Source organism: Condylostylus longicornis, unplaced genomic scaffold, assembly GCF_029603195.1.
Source record: "Condylostylus longicornis isolate FDR11 unplaced genomic scaffold, ASM2960319v2 ptg000038l, whole genome shotgun sequence".
Taxonomy (NCBI): Eukaryota; Metazoa; Arthropoda; class Insecta; order Diptera; family Dolichopodidae; genus Condylostylus; species Condylostylus longicornis.
Window position 1 is genome coordinate 13,791,170 of NW_026578007.1, and position 27,748 is coordinate 13,818,917.

Consider the following 27,748-nt stretch of genomic DNA (forward strand, 5'->3'; position numbering starts at 1 on the left):
AATTTTATTTAATTTTAAATAACATATGGTAATGTAACAATACTGCGTTAATAATAATTTTCTAATTTTGTTTATTAAAATTTTCAATATTAATTAATAATATTAAGAGAAAATTCATGTCGATTTTTCAAAATCTATAATCCCAGTATTTTACTAGACATGTATGCAAAAGTGAATTAATAAAACATTTATGAATTATATTGTTGCATATAGGTCATACAATTGTATACTGTGTCATACAAGTAATAGTAATTTTTCTTCTACTTATGTAGTTTTAAATTACCTAAAACATAAACGTAGATATGTATTAAATGAGTATTTAATATTATATCACTAAATACAAATTACTTAGCTTTAAAAATATTGAGTACTGAACGAGTAATTAGTTGAAAATTCAAATTACTCACATATTCACAATTATTGTTCAAAAATCTGAAATAATATTATGTACTCAAAATTTCAAAATATTACATATTCACAAAACTTCTGATTAAATTCTTAAAAAATTTTTGGTTTTTAAAAATGTTTAAATCCTATTGTAAGGAAAGGCTTCTAGTAACATTTTGTTTGGTTGCAAGAAGCTAATCCTAAAATTAGGTTTTATATTGAATTAAATTATTATTAAAAATTCAATAATTACATAATTTAATTAAAAATAAAAAATAAATGCGTTCCATTTTTTCGAAAACAAAACACAAAACTCTAAATGTATTCCCAGAGCATTGAATATTTTATTGAATTATCGAAAATTAAATTTTCGAAATTAAATGTTATATGCAAATTTGAAATTATTTATAATTTCAAGATGTTTCCAAAGTTTTAATGAGCATATCAAACCACAAATATTAATTTTATAGAAGTTCAAAATTTATATTACTCAATATCGAATCTAGATTAATTTATAAACTGTTGCATTTAATTTATGTCAAACCCGAATTGGCTATAGCAATATGGAACTCAGGGTATGATATCAAGTTTTTTAAAAACTTGTAAAGAACGATTACTTTCTAAAAAAATATTGAATATTTTCCAATTTAAAGTAACGCTTCTGTTTTTAAAATTTATTAAAAACATTATGTAATGTTACATGTTATGTTATTAAAATTCATTACTTTAATTATATTTATTTTTTATTTCTTAAAATATTTTATTTTTTTTAGTAATAATTTCAATACAATTCTATTATAATATTATAATCCTAAAAACATACAAAAAACATGACTCTTTCCCAGCTGCTGCAACCTTTCCAAAAAAAAAAAAACAAACTGAAAGCTCCCTGGAAAATACCAAGAAAAGAAAAATTGTTTTTTTTTATTTCCTAAATTTTTTTCCCTCTCTCTTTTTTCAATTTTTGCAAATTTTTTTATATTTAATTTTTTCATATTTTTGTTAACTATAATAATTTATACATAGTTATAAAATCGTATATTTGACATGTCGGTCCTCCGTAGGGCAAAAATTCCAGATTCACAAAAAAAAAACCAAGAAAAAAATAAACATTTAAAATAAAATTTAAACCACAAAAATTAAAATAACGGAGAATAAATTTTATGTAAAACAACATAAAAAAATTAAAAAAAAAAAAAACCAAAAATCTTTTCAAATTTCATATGAAAACAAAAAAATAATAATTTTTACTCACACGCTTACACCATATTAAAAAAGAAACCAACCAACACAATTACATAATCTATATTGTATATGCAAACTTTTTGTGCAAATATAAGTGCATTAAAAAAAAAAAAACCAAAATCGGAATATAAAAAGTAAAACCAATAAAAAAAAGAAGAAGGAAAATTAAATGGAAAAAAAAAATAAATTAATTAAATATAAAAAAATTTAATTAAATTTAAAACAAAACAAAAAATATGCAAGAGAACCATTGAATTAAAAAAAAAAAACAAAAAATAAAAACAAAAGAGTACACAAAAAAAAATTTTTTCCGTTTCGCATATCCAAAAATGCCGAAATTTGTTTGTAAGTTCTAGTCGACTGCGAAGTAGAGAAAAGCTAAATTTAAAACATAAAAAAAAAAAAATTATTTATAAAAATTTAAGACAAAAAAAAAATTTATCAAAAAAATGAAAAAAAAAAAAACAAATTATGATTAAATAAAATTAATAAAAATGAAAAAAAAAAGAAACAAATGAAACAAAATAAAATTGATTTGAAATTATTCAAATATAAATGTTATATTTGGTAACTTTTTTTAAATGTTGCACTTAAATAAAAATGGAAAATTTTCCAAATAAAATCTTTATGATTTTTTATTTTATATTTCTTTTTAGCTTTTGTTGACCACTGTCAGTGCTAAAGAATTAAGCGGTCAGTGTTGAAGAATTATTGCAATTGTAGTACGGCAATAGAAATAGGTGTACTACGTATTGTAACCATTACTGAATTATCTACGATTTCAGTGGAATTTTAATATTTTTTAATTTTCTAGTGTTACACTTAAATTTTTTTTAGTATATTTTATGGGTACTATAGTAGATTTATGTATTGGGAAAGTCACATTATATAGTAATACCTCATTTTGTAATGTCTTTCAATATTTTCCTCTTTGTACGATAGAACTAAAACTAAGGATTAGATTATGTATATTGTATTTTTACTCGGCGAATAAGAAGAAAGTTGAGTACATATCTAGTTTTTTCCGAAATTTAAACACAATTCCAAAATTTCGACCATATTTATTTTATTTTTGTTTTAGATGGTGACAAATTCAGTCGATATTTTGAGAGAAAAAAAATTTGATACATAATCAGATTGTAAAAAATATTCCTTTAAAATATTAAAACATATACATATACATGTATATAGTTTCTGGAAGAGTTTTGGCTTTATTTTTTTAAGCTTGTAAATTTTGTGCAAAATGCGACAAGTTAAACAATAATTATTGTACTTTATATGGACTGAAATAATTTTTAGCCTAAAATTTCTTCCAAATCGAATGTTCTTATAATATTACATACTTAAGGTACGTTCATTTGTTCGTATACAAAAATTTACATTGTTACAGAGTTTGTACTTTATTCAACTAAATACTTGTCAAATGAAAGATTTATTAATTTTTCAATAATTATCAGGTATAAAAACATTAAAATATAAAATAACTTTGTACTGTTTCTACGTATAATGTGTTAAAAATGACAGCATTAGAACAGGAGACGTTATAATTATACAAAAAAAATGTAAGCTATACTCATTATTTTCACTAAGAAAAAAAGGAAAATGTGTGAAGGACCCAAATTAGTGTCATGAATATCAAAAATTTGTGAAACTTTTCATTTTTTGAAAATTGTTGATGAACTAATGATCAGTGCCCAAATCGAGACAAAACTCAAAGCTCAGAAAACAAATTTTTTTTCTATTGTTAGATAGTAAAGGATTTGAAGAGTCAGGTAACCTTCTTCGTCTCACAGCTAAAAAAGATAACCAAAAATAAAATGTTGTGGAGTGATAGTTTATATGATGACATTGAATTTTTTTTTCGTCTAAAATTGCTACTATTTTTGGCAGTTCATTTTTTCTTGATATGTTAACATTAAAAATAAATGATATTGGTTTGCAAAAATTTGAATAAAAAAAAAAACAGTGATTACAGACCTGTTAATAAGATCTGAAATTATAAATAAGTTAATGTAAGTATTACCATTATTTAAAATTTTGTTCATCAATTCTAAAATATTTTCTGTTAAAATCTAAATTTTTGATATTTGTAGAGAGTTTATTTGATATTACTCTTCTATATATTATGTAAAACCGACCAGATAAATATTAAAACAATATTAACATGTTCCCTGTCCGCTAAACCATATATGGTTCAGGAAACGTGCGCTTGATAAGCACTGATACGTTCCTGTGCGTCAGAGGGTATATGAAATTTCTAAAGGAAATTATTCGACTGTACGTTACGAAACTGTACAGTTTCTGCACTAGAAGTGCTGGTACGATAATGAAGTAAAGAAAAACACCGGGTCATACTAAAAAATATTAGACTTGTCGATCAATTTTGCATTTTTGTATTGCGACAGGGAACGTTTTTAAAAATAGCATAATATGAGTATCTGAAAGCAAGAATCATTTGTAATTTAGAATTTAATAAATAATTTCTCAAAAATTGTAAAATTTAAATAATATTTCTTAAAAATTTCCCAAATTTTCAAAATATTGCATACCGCCACGGCGCACATTTAATATTTTACTAGTTTTTTAAAATTTTTTCATAATAACTAGCTAGCTCCTAGGTATTTTTTTGATTTCTAAATAACTTTTTTTTATTTGTTTTTTTTTTTTTTTACAATTAGTTATGTTATAAAATAATTAAGGAAAAAGATAATCTTAAATTGTATATATAACCTCAAACAACCTTCTAAAGTACTGCATTTGGTAGAGTAGTTTATATGCGATTAAACTACAATATAAGTAGTAATATGTAATTTATGATTTGTGTGCATGATTATCTACAATGTTATTGAATATAAAATTATTTTCTTAATGGGTTTAAGTACAAATAACAACATCTTTTGTACATGTTTCTTTTATTTATAAATTGATATTTTATATTTAAGTATCTCTTGGCACAATTATTTACTGTTGAAAAATAGTTGAAAAAAAAAAGAGAAATATTTCAAATACATTCCATCACTTAAGGAATTATTAATCTTTAGGGATACAAAATATGAAATATAAAAAAAAATTGCGAGTGAAAAAAAAAAACAAACAAAACATAAAAAGGAACAAAAACGAAACATAATAGAAATGAAAGCTTTCTTTGACAGTTTCTTCTTTCTCTCCGAAATTCAACAAACATCCTTTTTACAAAAAAATTTCTTAAATCATTTTTTTCAATAAAAGCTAAAAAAAAAAATTTTTATTTTATTTGAAAATTTTGTTATTATAAACTTTTAAAGAGGGAAAAATAACAAAAAACCGAAAAAACAAACAAATAACAACAAAAATTTCTTCCATCACAATTTTTTTTTACCTTTATAAAGGTTACTGTGCTGAATGGAAGTGCTTTTACATATTTATTTTTTTATTCTCTTTTTGTGTGTTTTCATTCCTTTTTTTAAATTCTCTCCGCAAACACAATACTGCTCGTATAAAAGAATTTTAAAATATATAAAGAAAATCTCTTACACATACATTCATAAAATACAAATAGATATATTTAACTAATACCATCATGAAAGTTGTGATGAAAGAATGAAAAATCCGAAAAAAATTAAGTATATACGAAATTATTAAAGAATATTGAAACAACAAAAATAAAAACCCAAATCGAATTGTAAAACTTTTTAAATGCCTGTTGCTATCTGATTAAGTTGTATTAGGAATAATAAAAAGGAAAAACAAAAAAAAAAAAGGTCGTTATGTTATACACACATATTCACAACAACACTTGATGATATCTTAAGTATATAATATTTATGTACACAAACAAAATACCATTATTATATACTTAATAAATTTAGAAAACATAATGAAATGAGAGAAATTGTTATTCGTGTATACTGAAGAAAAAGAAGAAAGAAATTATGGAAAAAAAAACTTGATACTCAAATATACACTATATAATTATACAAACATTATACCGTTGACAATAATATTGGGTATATCCTGTGAATACACAATATTTTTATAAAAATGATAATACAAAAAAAAAAAATAAATGGAAAAATTCGAGGGTATAATAACATTATAATTCCATATACATATATATATATATAATATATATAAGAATATATATAATATTTATAAGTATATATATAATATACATTCTATTACACAAATGTATATACTCATATATTTAAAATTTGTGTACACATGACAGTAAATTTTTTTTTTTTTGATGTTGTGTTGTACACAGCTCTTTGCACTTCACATTTTTCACCCTCTCTTTATTTTTTCTGCTCTTCAATTTCTATATTAACATTGTTCGTCAAATGTGTGTAACATAGATTTCTTATTATGTTTTTACGATATATGTATGTACACCTATTTATTATATTCTTCACATTTGACATTTAAGAAGGACTTCAAAGGAATATAGAATAATATTATAAGTTTTATAATGAAAGAATAGAAAAATATTTTGCAAAAATTACAAAGAATATTTTGTATAAGAAAAGTTTGAGCGATAACATTTCATATACATATATATATATTTTGTATATATATATATATTTGAATAATATTATTCTATTTTCAAATATAAAAATATACGTAGCATATATTGGATATATATCATGTATATAATGTGTGTATTATATTTTATTTATACATATAACAATATACAGAATCTTGACATTTATATGTTACCGAAAATTATTTGTATATTACGTGATAGAAACATACAAATCTACATAAATATATACATTTATGCAAAAATAAATTGATTCTTAATGAAATAAGAATAATATATAGGTAGAGTTGATACGGGCAATTTAAGTGTTGAGAAGGCAACTTATTATTCACTGATTTAGAATTCGACACTGAAAATATACATGCTTCTTTGACTATTATATGTTATGAGTATAAAATTATATGAGATTATTATATACTATATTTTATAACGAGATTTACCATATTATTACCAAAACTTGAACATAATTATTTTAAACAATTAATTAGGTCATGCTGAATTTTAAATTCAATTAAATTTCGAGAATTGAAAAATTGTTATGATAAAATAGTTTTTTGACTGACTCTTCTTATCTTATTTGTAAAAGGCTGTAGTGAATAAAGGAGTGTAGGAAGAGATTGTTATTACAGAATTGTTAGTTGAATTATTTTAAATAGCTAATTGTAACACTGTTTGAATTGTGACATTTTCAATTTTAAACATTTGTGAAACTGTAAAAAAATTTTTTCAGAAGTTCATATCATGGGCTCTGATAACTCTTTTAATTTCCTGTGTACATGAGTACAGTTATATAGTCACACTAGGCTTCTATATACTTCGTTTTTATTGGAATACAATGACTAAACACTAAGCCGTTGCTTCTGCACTATGGAATCTTTTCTGTTAATTTCTCTTTTAAAGAAAGTTTAATATACCTGCTTACTCATCTTTTTCGTAGTTCATAAGAGTCATGTGCCCATAGTTAAATTTAATTATATCTAAGTGTTACAAAATAAATATAGATTTTATAATACCCTTTTGAATATAGCTCATATTCTGGTATATAGATTACATTCAAGTTTCATGTATATAATATGTAGAAATATTAAAATATATATATATATATATATTTACACATTTATGTATGGGTATTTTAATGTATATGCATGTGAAATATTTTATTATTCGGTTCAATAGTATAGCTATTTAAATGCTCAAAATTTCTTTTATATAAATTTTCGTATATAAATGCTAATATACATTATTTCCAGTTGAACATATTATTTATTATGGTAATTTACTCCTATATATTTTTGTATGTGTGTATATGTATAAATTTTTATGTATGCAACACACATGTTCCGCTTCTTTTTAGTGTAGCAAGGTAATGTATAGACAAAATGTGATCAGAAATTTTTTGGTATACAGTGAATTTTTTTTTTATTTGAACATTATGTTTGCCATATTGTACAATATAAAATAAGAAGGGCTCAATAATTAAATGTTCTTAATTTTATTGTTACATATTGTAAAATGAGATTTTGTAATATTTTTCAAATTATTATCAAATATTATATTGGTTATATTGATAGTTAAATATTTTTATTTACTCAAAATAATATACAATTCGATTTTTAAACCCATTATACAAAATAAATAATCCGAATCATATTATAAAAATAAAAATAAAAGTATACTAAAAACACATTTCATAGGCTTAATATAAAATTTCATTTAATGAAATTTGATTTATTTTATTCCCAACCGATACCAAGTGACATCGCGAAGATTTCGTTTAAACTTTTTAGCATTTCAAGATGCTGTAAGATTGCAACGGAGGTTATCATAGAGTCTTTTCCCTTTAAAGGGATTTTATAGGAGACGTGTAATTGGCATTCTCGATTTTATTAAACAGGAGACAAAGCTGGCGTTCAGTTAGGGTTCTATAACGACATATTACCAGTATGGTCATCATTCTTTTAACTGATTTATAACCTTACAACATTAATATGGCAGAGTGATAGTTACATAAAACAGTTTAAAAAACAGAATTTATTTGCAGAGAAAATTTTGTAATAAAACAATTAAGCCCAGTTTGTTTTGACAATACGTTGTAAAAGAAACACTAATTAAATGTAAATATATAAAATTAATTTGAACTGAATAATTCAAATAGAGGATCTAAGTAAAAATTAAATTGTAGCTGATTTTTAAAAATTTGCTAGAGTATAAAATTTAAGAGCTGATTATTTTCTTTTGTTATTAAAAATTGCAATTTTCTTTTCGTTTTTTGCAGGATATTTCATTTTTTTTTGTAAATTCGCTGAATTCACGTACATATTAATCTGTCATATATATTATAACAAAAAAAAAAAAGAAATGACATAAAAAAAATATATGTATAAATTTATGATTTTGACGATAGCCCGACAACATATTGTATATTATTATTGTGCATTGAAAATTTTTATTATTTTATCCTGTTTAGTTTTGTTTTCTTTTTACTCTTTCTAGAATCTTTTTCATATAGCATTCATATATATCTACATAATACACATTATATGATGATGATAAAAAGTTAATTTCATTTCCAAAATATAGAAAAAAAAGAATAATAAAAAAAAAGCAGAAACATTGAGAAAATGTAGAGAAAATATTGAAAGACCACGAACTTTTGGGTACAGAAGAGCACATATTTATTGTATATATGCATATATATATATATATACGTGTTTATAAACATATGATATAGAATATTGCATGTATTTATTAAGTTTTCAATAAAATATATACTATGTTTATATATCCAGATTGGTATATATGGTATATATATATATATATATATATATCGAATTGGTGATATATATTAAAAAAGAAGCTTTCTATATATTATTTACTTACTTTATGAATAATATTCGGCTCCTTTTGCATTATAAAATCTGATATATACGTGTATATATACATGATATATAACATTCTTTAATTTGGTACACATGTGTACACACACATTTTATTTAAATATATAATTATATATATGCAAGTATTAAACAAATGTTAAAGAGATCTAAATACAAATATATATATAGTATATATATAGATGTATATATATATATATATATATATATATATATATATATATACTGTTAATATTTAAGAACAAAAGAAAAAAAAAATATCCATAGAAGCTTTTATATTTTATTTCAATATTTTTTTTTTTTATTTTTTCTTTTATTTTTATTTTTTTTAATATTTTATTTTGTGATTTTCACTATACTATAAAATCTATTTGAACATCGCATCATCATCATCACCATCTCTCATCATCCGAATATATAATATTGTTATATGTATTTAAAATTCATATATATCATTATATAGTAACATATATACAGATACAAATATATATCTGTATGTACATAAAATAATATGTTGGTACATATTAAATATTTGGAATAAGAATATTATTAAAAAAGGAATATAAAAAGCGAAAAAGAGTAAATACATAAGTGTGTACACATAAATATAGTATTATATAAAAGTGTGTACATGATACAACTATATATACATTATGAATGTAGATAATTTTTTTTCTGTCGAAGAAAATTTCTTACAATAATTTTTTTTTCCACAATTCTATTCTTCATAAATGACTTGTGTGTCCAATATACAATATAATAAGCTTTTATCTTTTTTAAAGTGTCGTGCGAATTTTCATTATTTAATGTGAATCAAAAAATTTGAAAAAAAAAAAAAATTAAAATATATTTAATAATATTAAATAATTTTTTGTTATTTTGTTTTTTCAATTTTTTTTTGGGAAATTTTTCAAATAAAAATTAAATTATTTAAAAATGTTTTTTAAAAACAACAAAATTTTTTTTTTATTTCATTTTTATATTATTTTATATTCGAATTTTATATAATATTGTGATATATATGTATATATAATTTATAATAAATAATGTTCATATAAAGGATAATGTTCACATTTACCTATATATTTATAATAATTAATATATAATATAAGTAAATAATAAATAACAACAAAATGAATTATTATGATTTTTTTATACTTTTTAAATTATTATATGATATATACATATATATCAATATTATCATATAATATATATTGGTATAAAATTCATATTATTAAATATATTATTTTAATTATTAAATTAAATTATGATATTACGAAATATTTAAAAAAAAAATCTTATTACAGAGATTGTAAATCAAAAGACGATTAATAATTTATATATATATATATAACCGAATATATAGTACGTAAATATAATAAATATTTCTTTAAGAAGTGAAATTAAGAACTCTATATAAAATATACCAAATTATTATGTGTATATAAAACAGAATTCGGTATATAACATAAAGTATATAATAATTATAATAACAAGTATATATATTTTTAAAAATTACCAAAAAAACTTTTAATAATAAAATGGTTAATTGTATAAAGAATGAAAAAAAACTAATATATTAACAAAACTGTTATAATATAAACGTGTAATTTATTTAAAATATAATAATTACGATATACAATAAGAGGAAAACTGAATAGAAACAGAAACGAAAAAAACAATAAAAACAAGTAAAAAAAAAAAAATTGTGGAAAATTGTGTTCAATTTATTTTTGTTTTTGTATAGTAATTTTTTGTTCTATTTTTTTTTTTGGTTCACTTTTTGGGTTATATACATATCTAATATAATAAATTTTTTTTTGACAGAGCATAATAATTATTATTTTATTATAATTATTAATTATTATAAATATTATTAATAATAAAATAATAATAGTAATAAGAAGAGTTTTAAAAACCAAGTGAAGATAATAAATTATACTGAGAGAGAGAGCGAGAGAAAGAGAAAGAGAGAGAGAGTCCGGAAAAAAAGTAAATAGTAAAATAATATTTTATATATCATATAAATTTTAATATATAAACAAAAGTACATAATATATTTTGTGCAAAATATTTATTATCATTTATTATCCTTTTGGCTGTTCTCTTCTGTTACACATATTTTAACTTAAAACATTGTAACAGTTTTATATAAAATTGTGTATATTACTATATTCATATTGTGTGCGTGTGTGTATATACCTACTGTTATATATATACCATAATAATTATTTGCTATTTCTCTTCATTTCTCTTCTTTCACAATTACTTAATATAAAATAACATAACACATAACATTTTTATATTCAAAAAATATTAAAAATTAAAAATAATATATTAAATATTTTAATATTCTCTCACAAATTTCATTAATATTTATTTAAAATTATAAAATTATTTCAAAATATAAGAATTTGTGTTAAATTTAAAATACATATACATGAAATTTTCTAAATATATTAAATTTTCAATATTGAAAAAAATGACAAATTTCTATATATACTAAACTTGTTCGTATATTTATTGATAAAAATTTTGGTTACTAATTCATTGAATTAATATTACTTGAAATATGTATAACAGATGAAATTTAAAATTATTGTGAAGAAATTTAAAATTATAACATTTAAAAATAAAATATTTGTTTTGGTTTTTTTACCTAAAATTCTTTGATAATTTTCAAAATTATTATTTAAAATTATAGAAGAAAAAAAGAAAAAAAAAGAATCATTATTTTCATTACTTTATATTATATTTATTTATGTATGTATATGAGTATATATAATTGTGTTTCGATTATTGACATTTCCATATGTTTTGAAAATTAATTATATATATACATCTACTGTAGTATATATACATACGCTTTACTATTATAAATCTTCTGCATTCATAAAATAAGAGAATCTCATTATTAATTTTACTATTATTTGAAAATCTTAATAAAAAAAAATTAAATTATATTTTATATTAAAAATAATCGGATAATAAAATTCATATTGTTTATGAATTTAATAATGAATTTTAAAGTATTATAAGTAGTTCAAATTTTAATAATTCACAATAGCCACACAATATTCACACAATATTCACACAATACTTGTATAATGTGTTGAGTTTTTTTTTTTTTTATTAATAATAATTTAGCTCCCAAATTTCTGTAATTTCTAGTAAATATTTTTAAAGTACGGATAAATTATAAAGCTATAGAATTGGAAAACATTCAAATTTTCTTCTTTTTTTTTTTTATATAAAAAAATTACAAAATTACTCAGTTAAATAAGCAAAAAAAAAAAAAAAGAAACTAGATTATAAAATAAAAAGTGAAAAAAAATTACATATGAAAATAGAGAGAATTTTTTAAAAGAATTTAGAAATGAAAAACAGTTTTCAAAAAAAAACAAAAAAAAAAATACTTGTCATCCAAGGATATTTTAGAAAATTTCACAGTTGTGCTCCTATATATTTTAAATCATATATCATATAATATTATAACATAACCTATTATATACTATGAACATATATGTGGTAACCTATAAAAGATAGAAATTTAATAAAAAAAAAAAAATTCAAAAATAAAAAAAATTCAAAATAAAAAAGTGCATGAACTTATGAACTTCACTCTTATAAATACATAAATATTTATATAATACACAATTTTATTTTGACACATATACACAAATCTGTGTTTGTATACATACATACATACAAATTCAATTAAATTCAAAGAGAAGTTTTAAAAAATATATAATAAAAATTAAATACATAAAAACACAACTCTAAAGTAAAACCAAAGTGAAAATATTTGAAAAAAAATATTGCATACATATAGGGGTAACACGAAAAATATAGCAAATATATTAAAAAAAGAGAAAGCTTTAGCCGAAATTTTTGATCTTAAAAGAAAAACAAAAAAAATTAAAAGCAAAAAAAAAAAAGTTTTTTTCTTGCTTTTTTTTCATCTTGCTCTTCTCTCATTTTCTCTCGTTTTAAAATATTCTCTTATCATAATTGCGTTCCTTTTTGTCACATAAACACACACATATATTATTATAAAATATATTTTTTGGTTTAAATTTTGTTGGTATTTTTTTTTTTATTCATAAAATTTTGTATATTATTTGTTTTAATTAAAAAAATTTTTTTTTTAAATAAAAGAAAACAAAAAACACATGAACTTTTATTCTTTATTATTATTATATTTTTTTTTTTTTTAGAAAAATTACATATGTTGTTGATGCAGTAAATTATATAAAAATTAAAGAAATAATAAAAAATATAATAAAAAAATATTAACTAAAAATTGGAAAAGTGTAGTAGAAAAATTATTATAAAAACAATTTCATTATATAAAATGTAAAAGGAGTAAAGGACTTTTATATGTTATACTTGAATAGTTTAAAAACTTTAATGATTTTAACAATTCTATGATAACATTTGTGAATTATTATTAAAGAAATTGTGTTAATAAAATTGTTGCGGAAAGAATTAAATAATTAACAAACAAAAAAAAAAAAGAGTCAGAAAAAAATTTATAAAATATTTTTAATATTTAATTTTTTTTTTTGGAAGCTTAATACCACCACCGACGATACACCGCTAATAAATAATAATAATAATTAATGAATTTTAAGAATACTATAATAATTGAATAATTCAATTAAAATAGAAATCATAATATTATAATTAAATATAATTTTAAAAATAATACTTAACGCTTATTAATTATATAAAAAAATAATATAATAAAAAATTATATATACATAGTTAAAATTAAATTACAAACAAAAACAATTATTATAATAATAATTATTATTACAAAAAAAAAAAAAAACAAAAAACAAAAATTATATTAAAGAGAAAAATTATTTTCATTTTTTAAATTTAAACTTTTTAAAATTTTAATACAAACTATATGTATAATTAAAATTATTATTATAAAGAAAATTTACGATAAAACATAAATAACAATAATAATAATATAAATTGAATAATAATAATTGAATTGAATTACCACCACCTATATATTATATATTAAAAAAAAAAAAAAGTTATACATACATATATATTATAGTAAATAAACGCTATATATATATATATATATATATATATATATAAAATTATAAGCAACAATATAGTTATAGTTTATTAAAATAACTAAAACATTTTAAGTATATAATACTATACTACATTCATAATAATAGTAATAATAATGAAAATAAAATATTAAATAGAAAATTATAGATTTTATTATTTAAAAATAATATATATATATATAATAATTATTAAATTATATATATTAAATTATATACGTTACTTATATAACAAATTATTATAATAAATACAATATACTTTTAAAGAAAAACAATTAGAGAAAAAACAAAAAAAATATATATATATATAATATATATAATACATATATATGTGTACACATAAGTATACATATATATACACTTATTTCCATCTAGAAATTCTGTGATGTTATTTAAACAAAATATAAAATAAAAAAAAAAAATAAAAAAAACAAATAATATTGAATAATAAAAATTAAAATAAGACAAAAAAAAATAATAATAATAATAATTACAAAATAAAAAAAAAATTATTTTAAGAAATTAAAATTAATTATTAAATATATACAAACAGAATACTTACATATATATATAACAAAATATTTAATAAACTCATATAAAAAGAAGAAGAAAAAAAAAAAATAAAAAAATAAAATTACAAATAAGAAAAAGAAGAAAATTTTTACAAATGTCTTTGAAGACATCAGGTAAGTTTTTGGTTTTTGTTCTAAATTTTATTATTAAGAAATTTTTTATATTAGGGTTGCCATTGGTACTATTTTATTTAAGAGAACTTGTCCTCTGATCTTATAATTGAAATTTATTTATGGGCTTTTGTTTTCAATATTAAATAATTTTTAATTGTAAAATTAAAAAAAAAAAAAATAAAATTTTTGCGGCTTAAGTCAAAATTTTTAAGAGAGATTTTGCATTAAATTTGACATTTTTCATGCAGTTCAGCAAATTTGAATAAAATATATGACGTTTTAGCTTTAAAATTAGAAAATTTTTGTAAAAAAATATTTAGAACTATTTTCGAAAAATAAATTTGTTTTGCTTTTAATAAGATTTTGAAGGCAAAACTTGACATAAAATGCTCGATTATGTAAGTAAATGTCTTAAGATTAATAGTTTTTAGTTCTAGTTTATCATATTATAATATATACCCATTTTAATACTACAATTTTATATCAATTATTCCAATATCAACTTATAGTTATAAAGTAATGGTTAACATATACAAATTTTCTTGTTTCATTGAATGTCATAGGATAGTAAGTTTTTGATAATATGTGGATTCTTTTTTATATTATAATAATTTATGAAATCTATTATAATTCGTGTTATGTGGTCAGTCGAATTAAGATTCATAAGAATGGCTAATAAAAAATTGATAAATATTCATGTATATTTCGACACTCTAGTACGAACATTATGCTAAGTGATGGTTTTTCTAAAATAATTATCATGTGAATTATTGAATTACCATAGCATTAATGGAAATGACCAACAAACTATATCAAATATCAATGAAAGCACCATTTCCATGCACGCTACATAATATACTGGCAAGCTTTCAAATTGCTCTCCTGTAAAATTCAATTTTTATTGTTTTGAACTAATGTATATTATATTTTTGTATCGATATTTCCAAATCACAAAAAATGTGTGTGTGTGTGTATATATTTTGAAATATTAAAATATTTTATGTATTATTTTGGTAATTATATGCATAGTAATGAAAAAAAAAAATTAATATATTATTTAGGAATATAATTGATAATATTTAATTTTTATTTCAGTTTTATAGAATAAATTTTGAATAAAATTTAATATATTGCATATAGCTAGGTATACATAGCTTATATATATTATTGTACGAGTATACGTACACATACTTCTAAAGTTATTCACATAACATTTGTTATAACTTGTAATCCTCGCTATACAAAATGCATATATACTTAGCATATATACATGTACATAATAATATTATAGTTAATATGTGATATTATTATATACAGAAGGTTAAAAATAGGTTAATTATATTGCTTTTATATAGAAAATATATGTGTGTATATATATATCCATATGCAGATATATTATATACACATTAAATGCATATATTATGCATTTTTATTTGAAAAAGTTTGGTTTTAAAAAATAAAAGGTTATGAACACTATGTAATATTATAATACTTTAGTATGTAATATGAAATTTTATAAAATAATAAAATTATATACTTACATATATTATAGAAACAAACTTGCAATATATATATGTATGTATTTATGTTAGTGTTATATTAAAATATTGTGTTAATTTTATATATAGGTTCATACTTTATAATATGAACTCTTACATAAATATATAATATATATATATTATATTGTATAAATTGATTATAATGTTATATACGTAAAATTAAGTGCATTTACATTGTAAGAGTACAAATATATACTTATATACGTATAATATTTTAATTATAAATTTTGAATTTTAATTGATTTTCCTATTATATTGTTTAATTTTCTGATTGAAAATATTATTTTATGAATCATAGAGTTATATACAATTTATATATATATACATATATATATATATATATATATATATATATATGTATATATATGTATATATATATATGAATTTATATATATATATATATATATATGCGTAATAAAATTAATTATAAAATTATATTATTGATAAGAATATAATATTAAAATATAGCATAATATAAATAATACACGTACTTGTAAATAGAATATTAAAATACTAAAGTATATTCTTATACATAATATTATAACAGTATATTGCATTGTGAGCTATATGAGGATATGAAGAAATTTATTTCTTTATTTAATTAATATTATTGAAATTTATATATTTTGGGAATTTTCTTTTAATATTAAATATGTATTAAAAGAAATTTAAATATAGAATTACCTTTACGAATTTAAACATGAATATTCCACCAGTATTACTTACTGTTCGAACACCGAGTAAATATTAAACTTAAATCTGAAATTTAATTCCTATAAATACCATTCATTTACTCTAAAGCCGTTTTAACAGCATTCTAAACATATTATTGTCATTCAAGGTTATTCAGCATGGAGCGTACCACACGTAGCATATTTAAGCCATGCTGGCCTGGCTATCACGGGGTAATGGTAGCAAAATGACACATTTGTGGTAATTGGGGTGTGGTAGACATGCTGTACTTGGCACGTCAAACTAACCAACCAACCAGTATTATTTCAATTATTTTACTTTTAAATTGATTTTGCATACTTTTAGGATGCTTAATTGTAGCAGCTACATAATATTGCGATAATATTGAAATAATATTGAATTTTAAATATTATTTTATATAAATTTATAATAAGATTTTTGAAATTTAAAAAAAAAATTAAATGCAATTTCATGTATGAATTTTACTTGTTCAAAATACATAGTTTCTTTAGGCTATTTAATTTAATGAATTATAGAATTTTGTGCTATTTAAATTTTGTGATATTTTCTATTAATTTGTTTTTTATATTTTTTTTTCCATTTACAGCTAAAATGACCTTAGTAAATAATTTCTAATTTAAATTAAAAAAAAAACCAAATGTATAGATATTTTTCAATTGACTCAAAATTGATTTCATTTCAGACCAATAATCAAAATAGAAATTCTAATTTCTCTTTTATGGGAAAAAATTCGTTATATGCGAGAAATATTCAATATTCGAATTTAATATATTTTAGCTAGTTTGCATTATAAGTGCTAAAATAATTAGATTTCTTACGCGCTAGAAGAGGAATATTCTTAAATTAAGAAAGTCCTTAAAGGATTTTACAATTTTAGAAAAATACCTTCATCGAATATACTATATATCGCATAATAATTCACATTCAATATTTTAAATCTGAAAAAAATGTCATTTTAAATTTCTTAAATTTTTTTGAAATTCAAAAATATACTTTTCATACGCATATTATTATTAAAATTATATATATAGAGTAAAATTACTTCAAATTTAAAAAAAGCTCTACCACTGGTTGCATATTTTCTGTGCACATACACATAATTATATACATAATAGGTTTTATGTATGTATTATATACATATATAATGTTGTAACATATGCATTTTAAAACAGTTTTTATTTAGGTATACGTAGGTTAAGTATATAATAAGTTAAGTATATATGAGTATATCTTAATATATATTAAAATGCATATTAAAATTTTATAAGGATAAAAGGATTTTACCGAATATTTTCTTTTTATATAGGTATATAGGATCGTCAAGAATTGTTTATATAAGTGAAGTGTAATATATGACCCTTGTATATGAATATTTAGATTTAAAACAGTATATTAGTCAATAAATATATTATGTAAATATATTTTGGAAGATTTATTTTTTTACATTTTTCATTTATAATTCTAATTTTATCCGAAATATTTTCTTTACAAAATTTATTATTATTATTATAAACATTGAAATTAAAAAAGAAATATATAAATATTTTAATTAATTAATGTATTATATACACATATATATATATATATATTTAATTTTTCTATTGATCTATTTATATATAAATTTTTATGTTCTTTTATGACCTTTTTTTAACCTATGCAATAAGTTTTAGCTTTTTTTTTTGTTTTGATGATTTCCGTTTTTCTTATTTTGAAAATATTGTATTACAATATAATATGTATGTATAATGATAGTATATATATATCAACTAGGTATATATATATGAAAAGAATATAATATTCTAAGAGCACAGGATAAAGAAAATTATATATGCAATATAAAAGTATACGCAAAAGGAAAATATTCAAAACAATAAATTAATCAACTATAAGTTATTTTGAAAGCGAATATAAAAATAGTAAAGAAGCAACAAAGGATAATAAAAATAAAAACATACAAGAAAAACATAATAATATAATGGAAAAAAAAAGAGGAGAAATAATATACATAGAGACTATAAGCTAAAAAATAAAGGAATAATAAAAATGACAAAAAAAAACTAGTTACTAAAAAGGAAATTAAAAGAATGAATATGAGTATAAAGAGAGAAAGAGAGAAAGAGAGAGAGAGAGTAAATGTACAAGGGAGGGAACAGGGATGAAGTGTGGGGGTGCTTTCGAAATAAAGTTATTTTACTGATTAGAAAAAAGCTATTACAGCAAATTTTGTTTTTATTCTTGTTTTTTTTTGTTTTGTTGATTTTCTTTTATTTATTTTCATCAGATACAAAATTAGGTATAATATTAATATAATAAATATACACAATTTATGCACATTTACAAAAAAAAAACAAAATATATTATAAAATATATAAATGTGCCCTTATATTGAAATTAATGTTATTTGTATAAAACAAAGGTGAATTACTTAATATTACAATGTAATACAAAAATAGTTGTATAACAATATATTGTATAACAATATATATATATTGATATATTGTATATGTTACATAAAATATTATATTTGAAATTAGAAAAGTAATATGGTTACCACATACAGTTTGTTGCTTTTCTATATAACAATTTCCCCTTCTCTCTTTCTTTCTTTCACTCTCTATCTCTCAATTGATTGCTTATTTTACTTATTTAACTTACTTAATTGCTTTCTCTCTTTATATTTTTCTTATTCTTTCTTTTTGTTTTTTATATTATAAATTGAAATTCTCTTATAATAATAGTCCTGTTTTATTATATGTTCATACAAGGTGAATATAATATATTTGTAATATTACATAGGTGGCATTTTATATTTATATATTGATAATACATATATATCATAACTATATATGAGTATATTATGAGTACATATATATACATATATAATATTTTGTAATATAAATTAATAAAAAAAACCAACAACAAGTTATTTATAGTGAACACGAATAATATATATAATATATTAAAATTATATATATTGCTGTTAATAATATATTATAATAGTTACATAAATAAAATACATATATTACTTTTTATTAATATTATATAATTTTATTTTATTATAAATACATAAATGTAATATTAATAAAATATATTATTAATAAAATAATAATAATAAAAATTGGGAAAGAAACGAAAACAATATTTTCGTATATATACTTAATATGTTGCATTCGAAATGAGGTGGAAACTAGCATTATATGAGATTTAAAGGAGAGATATAGAGAGAAAAATTGAGATTGAGAGCGAAAATATTTATTAGAGAGAGAGAGAGAGAGAGAGAGACTAGCGAGGAAATATTTATTATTTTGTATTAATGTATTAATAGCAACAAATCAAAAAAAGTAAAAATGTAAAGGATGTAATGAAATATAATAAGTATATATATACACATTTACATTAAAAAGTATATAGACTTACATATTTTATATGCATGCGTGTAGTATGACGCGTACATATATGAATGTATGTTGGTGTATGCAACATACATACATATGTGTGGTGTTGTAATGGAAAATTTTGTATAACAAAAAAGTTTATGTAATATACGAGTAGTACTATACAGGTACACGTTTATATTACATTATTAGAAGTATATTAAAACTGATATACAAAAATATACGGGTAGTTTTTTTTGCATATGTAACACAATATAATGAATTGAATTCGAAAACTAACTGTTGTTTTTACATATTATGCACATACATATTAAATTTCTGATATTATATTTTGCAGATTTATTATTATTACTATTTGTTATTATTATTCTTAACTTATACTGTATAATGTAAATATATCAGATATATATATATATACAGATGCGTATTAAGTAAATAAATCTGTATACATAAAAATTATGTATTAATATGTATATTGTGTGCGTATATATTGATATTAATAAATTATTGATGCAACGCAGCGCAACAGATACCCAGTTTTTTTTTTGTTTCGTTTTGTTGTTGTTTTTTCTATATTTTGTTTTATATTTGTTATTATTTTCCATTGTTTTTTCTGAGTATTTGTTTTTGTTTTCTTTTTTTCCTTTTATTCAAAAACACACTTCATTTCCATTATAAATAGTTCTTTTATTATATTTCTCTTTAATGTTATTATTAGTTTGTTGTTATATGTGTAATAATGTATGTGAGTAACATGTATAAAATATAATTATATTAAATAAAAGTTAGTTTGTATGTTTATATAATAAACGTTGCTAGAATATAATGCTAGAATGTATATACATATGTTATGTATTATATATTTTGTATCCTATTATATATAGGTATACATTTATTTCTGTGTAAATAGTTATTGTTATTCAGTTAACAAATTTTGTTCTAATAATAAGAAACATATAGAAAACAAAGGAATATTGCATCCATATACATATGTGTATACAATAAGTATTTATGTAAGAGCATAATTTATACAATGTATACAATGTATATGTAGTGAAAATAATATTATTCCAAGTAACAGATCAAAAATATTATGGGAGTTATTCTTTATTTAGAAAGAAAATTTACGAAAACTGAATTCCATTGGAGTTTTTAATATGAAACTCCAAATTTTAATTAAGTTTGTTTCCATAATAATTCAAATAGTATACTGCAAATATATATACATTACAGTTGCAATAATCACAGTACAGTGAAAATATAATAAATTTTGGTTGAAAAAATTTTGGTATTAAGAATTGTGGAGTTAAGAGTTTTTTTCCTACAATAATATAAAAAATTGAATAGTAAAAATTTTAAACTTTTCAATTTTTTTAAGACAAGTTAAAGTTTATGGTTCTATTTTACTTTTCCAGTTGATCCCTTTCGTTATACTGCCCTGTCGTGATATTGTTTCACTTTTAACGAATATAACCACTTAAGAAAAGTAGTATTGTTGTGTCTATTATATGCAAAATTATTTAAGCAGAATGTTTTTGGTTGCAAGAACGAACTAATTATTTTTTAATTTGCAAGCTATGAATACATAAAAGTCTTTGAAATTTTTTAAAAAATTAATTTAAATGAAGTTTTTTATAATCTAATCGGCGTTGGAGATGGTTGCCACGCCTGCACTTCCTTATAGTAAAAGAAGTTCGGAAAAAGACTTATCGACTTCTCTTTGGTGAGAACGAGGCAGGCTGAAAGTTAGCAAACAGCACTCACAGTGGCTTCTCTGAGGGCGATTTGATTGTGGGTATAATTATACCGGATTCCTGAGTATCATGGTGTAATTTTGACTACAGTTATAAGGTTTTGTTTTCCAATCGATGGACGAGAGATAGGGGCGGGTCAGTACATGAGTCGAGTTCAATCATGTAGTACGTGGACATGTCCAGGAGGAATCGGGAGTGGACTCGGTTATAATTGGTGACCGCCCGAATTCGCGTATATATGCGTCATGTATAGACAGAATTTTAAACAGAAATAAATGCCATAAAGATCAGTCTGTGAGCCAACTTAGAAGTGGGTATAAAAGTCATATTATTTATGTGCTCTTGGACAGCGGTGCGGCGCTGCCAACGTTCAATGTACATGTGAAGTTCGAAAAAATTCGAGCCTGAAAAAATTCTTTTGGTAAAACAATTTTAGAGAAATTTAAGTGAGATACAGCCCTTACAAAATTTTATCAGATTATCTTCTTTAAGGAACAAATTGAAAACTAACAAATGCTGACTGAATCAGTTGTAACTTACACTGCCACTGAAGTGCCAGTAATGTTTGCTCAATTTACTTCTGTTTCCACCAATTTCTGACAATGAATTTTGTTTGAATACCGGGTTAATATAATTTATAGATAACAAAATAGTGTGCATATATGCGTAAAAATAGAATATGAATAAAGAAAATATGTTCTACAAAAATAAATATACTTAATTCAATAATAATAAAAATAATAATAACAATAATATTAGAAAAAAAAAATAACTTTTATAATATAAAATATTATTTTTAAAATTTTAAAGAGTTAAAAATACTTAATGTATTATGTATAAAATTATGTATACAAAATAAATAACTAAATAAGTGCATATTTCCTAATTTTGTAAAGGACGCAACGTAATGCATTTATGCATTTAAAAGTTAATATGGGTTGGTACGTGTATGCTAATATAATGTGAGAAAATTATACACGAAAGCGTTTGCTGTGGTAGGCCTTCTACCCCGTTAGATAATTTTAAGAAAATAATTTCAAGTTGGATTCTTTTACATGGAAGTAGGTTGAACCAATGATTATGAATTATTTTAAAAAAAAATTATTTGAAATAGTTTTTTATTGGGTTCATACTCAGATTTGAGACCCAAGACCTGGAAATTTCAATTTTATTCCATTAATTGCTATTGTAATAATAAAAAATTCTTATTGTTAGATCAAAATTATATTCAATTCAATTATTTAATTATTAATTTTTGTAGTTATAACAATTTAATATTTAAGACTATAATAGTATATATTAGGCATTTACATATACTCGTATGTAAAATCAACTATAGCTTCTATCTACATATATATATAAAAGAGTTTCTTTTTTTCTGAATAAAATAAGACCTCATATAATTTCAAGTGTACTAATAATATTTTTTTTTGGTATTTACATTCATACAAACATACAAATTTACTGTGAAGTGAAATATTTTATAATTATATTCATATAAACATACGTATATTATCACTATGAAACATACTTATTAAAATGTATATTCTCTGTATACATATATAAATATAAATTTTCCTGTAAGCAATTAATTTTGTGGGTTTAGTCAAGAATTCGTCTATAAGTATATATAAATATTTGTATATATATGTATACAATCGTTATTATATGCATTTTGAATATTCTCCACAATAATATGCAGGTATATATGCACAATATATATATATATATATATAGTATTTATATAGTGTATATTTAGTATATACTCTCTATTATTTTAGATAATAATGTATGCATAACAACAACTGTATTTAAAATAAGTTAAAAAAACGAAAAGAATAACATTAAAAACCACATAGAAACTTTTAATCTTCTGTTGCATTTCATATATATTTGTATATATATATCATTATGATATATATAGGTTTATATAAAACAATTATATATATATTTTCATTTATATGTACAATATTACACTCTTATATGCATATATATATACAATTGTATAAGGATAATGAATAAAAGATTTTTTGAAAAACACCTATATGGTACCTGCATGCACATACACCAAAAACAAAATAAAACAATAAAAAACAAAAATTTTAAAATGATCAAAGTCAGTTCTTAATGTCATCATCAGCACAACAGGAACAAAAACAGAAGAGAAAACCAAAAACAAAAACAGATTCTTTCTTTTAACAAGGACTTTTAAAGGATATTTTGTTTTTTTTTATATAATTTTATTAATTTATTGTTTTTGTTTTTGTTCTTCTTCTTTTTTTCCACATTTTGTATAATAATCATTGTAAATGACTTTTAATTTGATGTTATCATATTGCAAATATACATATATATATATATATATATGAAAGTTTTTCCATTAGGTTTTTTTCCGGGAGAAGGAACCATAATAATGTTATTATACAAGTATATTTTTTGCATATATGTGGTGGAGAAGAGGAGAGATTAAATTCTAGAACTTTGATGAATTTTTTTTTTTTTGTTTTTACTTTAGTGTTTTAGATTTTTTTTTTTGGTTTAATTTTTATGCATGGTGTATTAAAATTCAGTTTTTTTTTTTAATTTTTTTTTTCAATATTTTCAGTAATAAAGTGAAAAGAATTTCCTCTTGTCTTTTTTTTTTGTGTGTTAAAAAAAATTTTTTTGAGAGAAATAATTATGTTGCTTTAATAAAATAAATTTTGAAGGATTTTATATGTATATATATATATATATATACATATATATACATATATATACATATATACATATATATATACATATATATATACATATATATAGGAAATTTTTTTAATAGTTACAAAAGATTTACCATTGAATAATTTACGTATTACATTTGTACATTATATTGTTATACACATTATAGTGTAGTGTATCTATATGAAAATTAAGGTGTGGGGGAAATGGTATATTGCATAAAATAAATAATTATTAAAAAAAATTTGTAATTGAAATATTTTTTATAAATGTGTAGGGTGAGTTTTTGCACGTATGTACGGCATTACTCATTAATAGTAGCAATATCTCCGAAAATTTCATTATATAAGTTTTTATTAAGTGGCATACGCTTTCAGAAAATGTTTTGCACTTTTAGAAACAATTTGTTGCTCTTATTCGTTATGATGTCCTTTTAAATCATTTTAGAAACTTGTTCGCTTTGAAAACAAAAAAATTTTTTTTAGTGTTTTTTGAAGTTGATATTAAAAAATACATATTATTTTATCGAAAAGAGGAAATTACAGATTTAGTATATCATGTGATTCCTGTCTATCTGAAATTAATTGCTCCACCTTTCTTAATACACTAAAAAAGATTAAATAGATCATAATATTTTCGTAATAGTACAATAAATGAGTACAGTAAATTGCCACTAAAAGTTAGTCTTTTATATTATTCTTAATAGATTAGTTATTTTTTAATTTTATCTGTTGCATTTTTAACTTTTTTTTGTGCCGAAATATATAGGGGAGCTCACCCTATACAGAAGTTATTGAATTATAATACAGAAGTTATTGAATTATAATATAATTATATTATAATTTTTAAATTAACTATATAATTACAAAAAAAAATTATTTTAAAATAGGAATTTTAAAAAAAAGTGCGGAAAAATTGATTTTATTTTTAAATTGTACATGCATATATGAGCGCTACGGACGACATATTTAAGACTACAATAGAATTATAAAGAATTTCTAATTATATAGAAATATAATAGAGTGTAATGTTACCGTATATAAAATTGGACAACATTGACACCAAATATATTCTATTAGGTCACAATATTCTCTTGGAAAAATTAAAAGTTATTTATAAATTTACTATATCTGACCATTGGTGCAGTGGTTTTGGCACCGGTCCTTTAACCGAAGGGTCTCGGGTTCAAACCCCGGTCAGGTCACTATAAAAATTATATTCAATATTATTATACTCGTAACTTAATATACAATACTAATAAAAATATACAAGTAATTTTCAAATATTCCTAACATTCGATATTAAAAAAAAAAAAAAAAAAATAAATTTACTATGAAAATTAATTTAAATCTTATTGTATGAAGAAAATTTAATATTTTAATTTAATTAATAATAATATATTTAAGTACATAATATCTAAATTATTTAAAAATATATAGATAGATTTAATCTTAAATCATTAAAAAATATAAGCAAATAAATTAAAATAACAGAATCTGTAAGAAACATCCTTTCTGGTTCTTAGTTCCAAACACTGAATTATGAAGAGAAATTTATTTTTCTAAAAAGATTTTAAAGAAAATTATCAAATAATTGTAGAAAATGATTTTCAAATTGAAATAAAAATCATGATGATTTCCAAGATGGATTTACCAAACAGTACCTATGAATGTATGAGGAATACTCAAATATTGCGAAAATATAATTTACAAAATGACTTTAACCCTTAAAATATTAATGACTGAGTGATTTTGAAAAAATGACTGAGTAATTTTAAAAAATATTAAAATGTTTTCAAGCGATTTTAAAATTTTACATTTTATCTAACTTATATCAAGTAAAATGAAAGAAGTGGAACATAAATTATATACAATACGACTTATGGCAAAAATTTAAGAAGATTGAAATTTCAAAAGCAGTAATTTGAAAAACTTTTATAATTTCAAAGGTAATGCTATGATAATAGAAGCTTCTATTGCAAAATTGGTTTCATTCTGCATGCATTTTCAATAACTCAACAATTCTATAAAATATGAATTAATAATGATATTTTCGAATTTCTTAATGGTTATTTCCGCTGAAATTCCGGTATTATAAGGTTCCTGAAACAAATATTTCTCATTTATTTACTTTAAGATATTTGACTAAAATTTTATTGTTAATACAATTTCCATGTTATACATTTGTTATATTCGTATTTTTTTTCAAAAAATTTTTACATCTGACCATAAGTTTGTTTATTCAATTTAAAAATAAAAAAAAATTTAAAATAACTCAGTAGTTTGTTTTCAAAATAACAATTTACGATTTTAAATTTTTCACACTACATACAATGTAATTTATGGTAGATAATTTTTCAAAAAAAAAAATTTTTTACTTGCTACCATGTATTATAAAATATTTAAAAGTTGTTAATAAAAATCCACAAGAGAAAAATTTTTACAAAAATTTTTCCCAACATTTTGTTGTGTTTTTTTTTCTCCCTCTCTCCCTCTGTCACTGGTATAAATTAAGCTTAACATCACTTGAACATTCGTGTATTACAACAATATTATACATAAATGATAAATTTGTCCTCGAGATTTTTCACATTATAATAAAAAAAAATAAAAAATAAATAAATAAAAAAAAATAAAACAGGGAAAATAAACCTGTTTTTCAAAAAAGTCATATTTTATTACGAAAAAACAAAAAAAAAAAATTTACTGAAAATTTTTATAAAAATTTTTGCAATGAAAATTTTCAGCTTGTTGACCATTGTAAAATAGTTTTCACTAATATACA

The 27,748-nt window shown here is 20.5% G+C and overlaps 1 long non-coding RNA gene across 1 annotated transcript; it reads left to right on the plus strand.

Annotated features, from left to right (window-relative positions):
* The first annotated feature begins 9,787 nt into the window (after positions 1-9,787).
* Positions 9,788-13,817, plus strand: LOC129609287 (uncharacterized). The gene is made up of 3 exons (XR_008696939.1): positions 9,788-9,853; positions 10,353-10,736; positions 13,263-13,817. It is a non-coding gene; the product is annotated as an uncharacterized LOC129609287 (long non-coding RNA).
* The last annotated feature ends 13,931 nt before the right edge of the window (positions 13,818-27,748 follow it).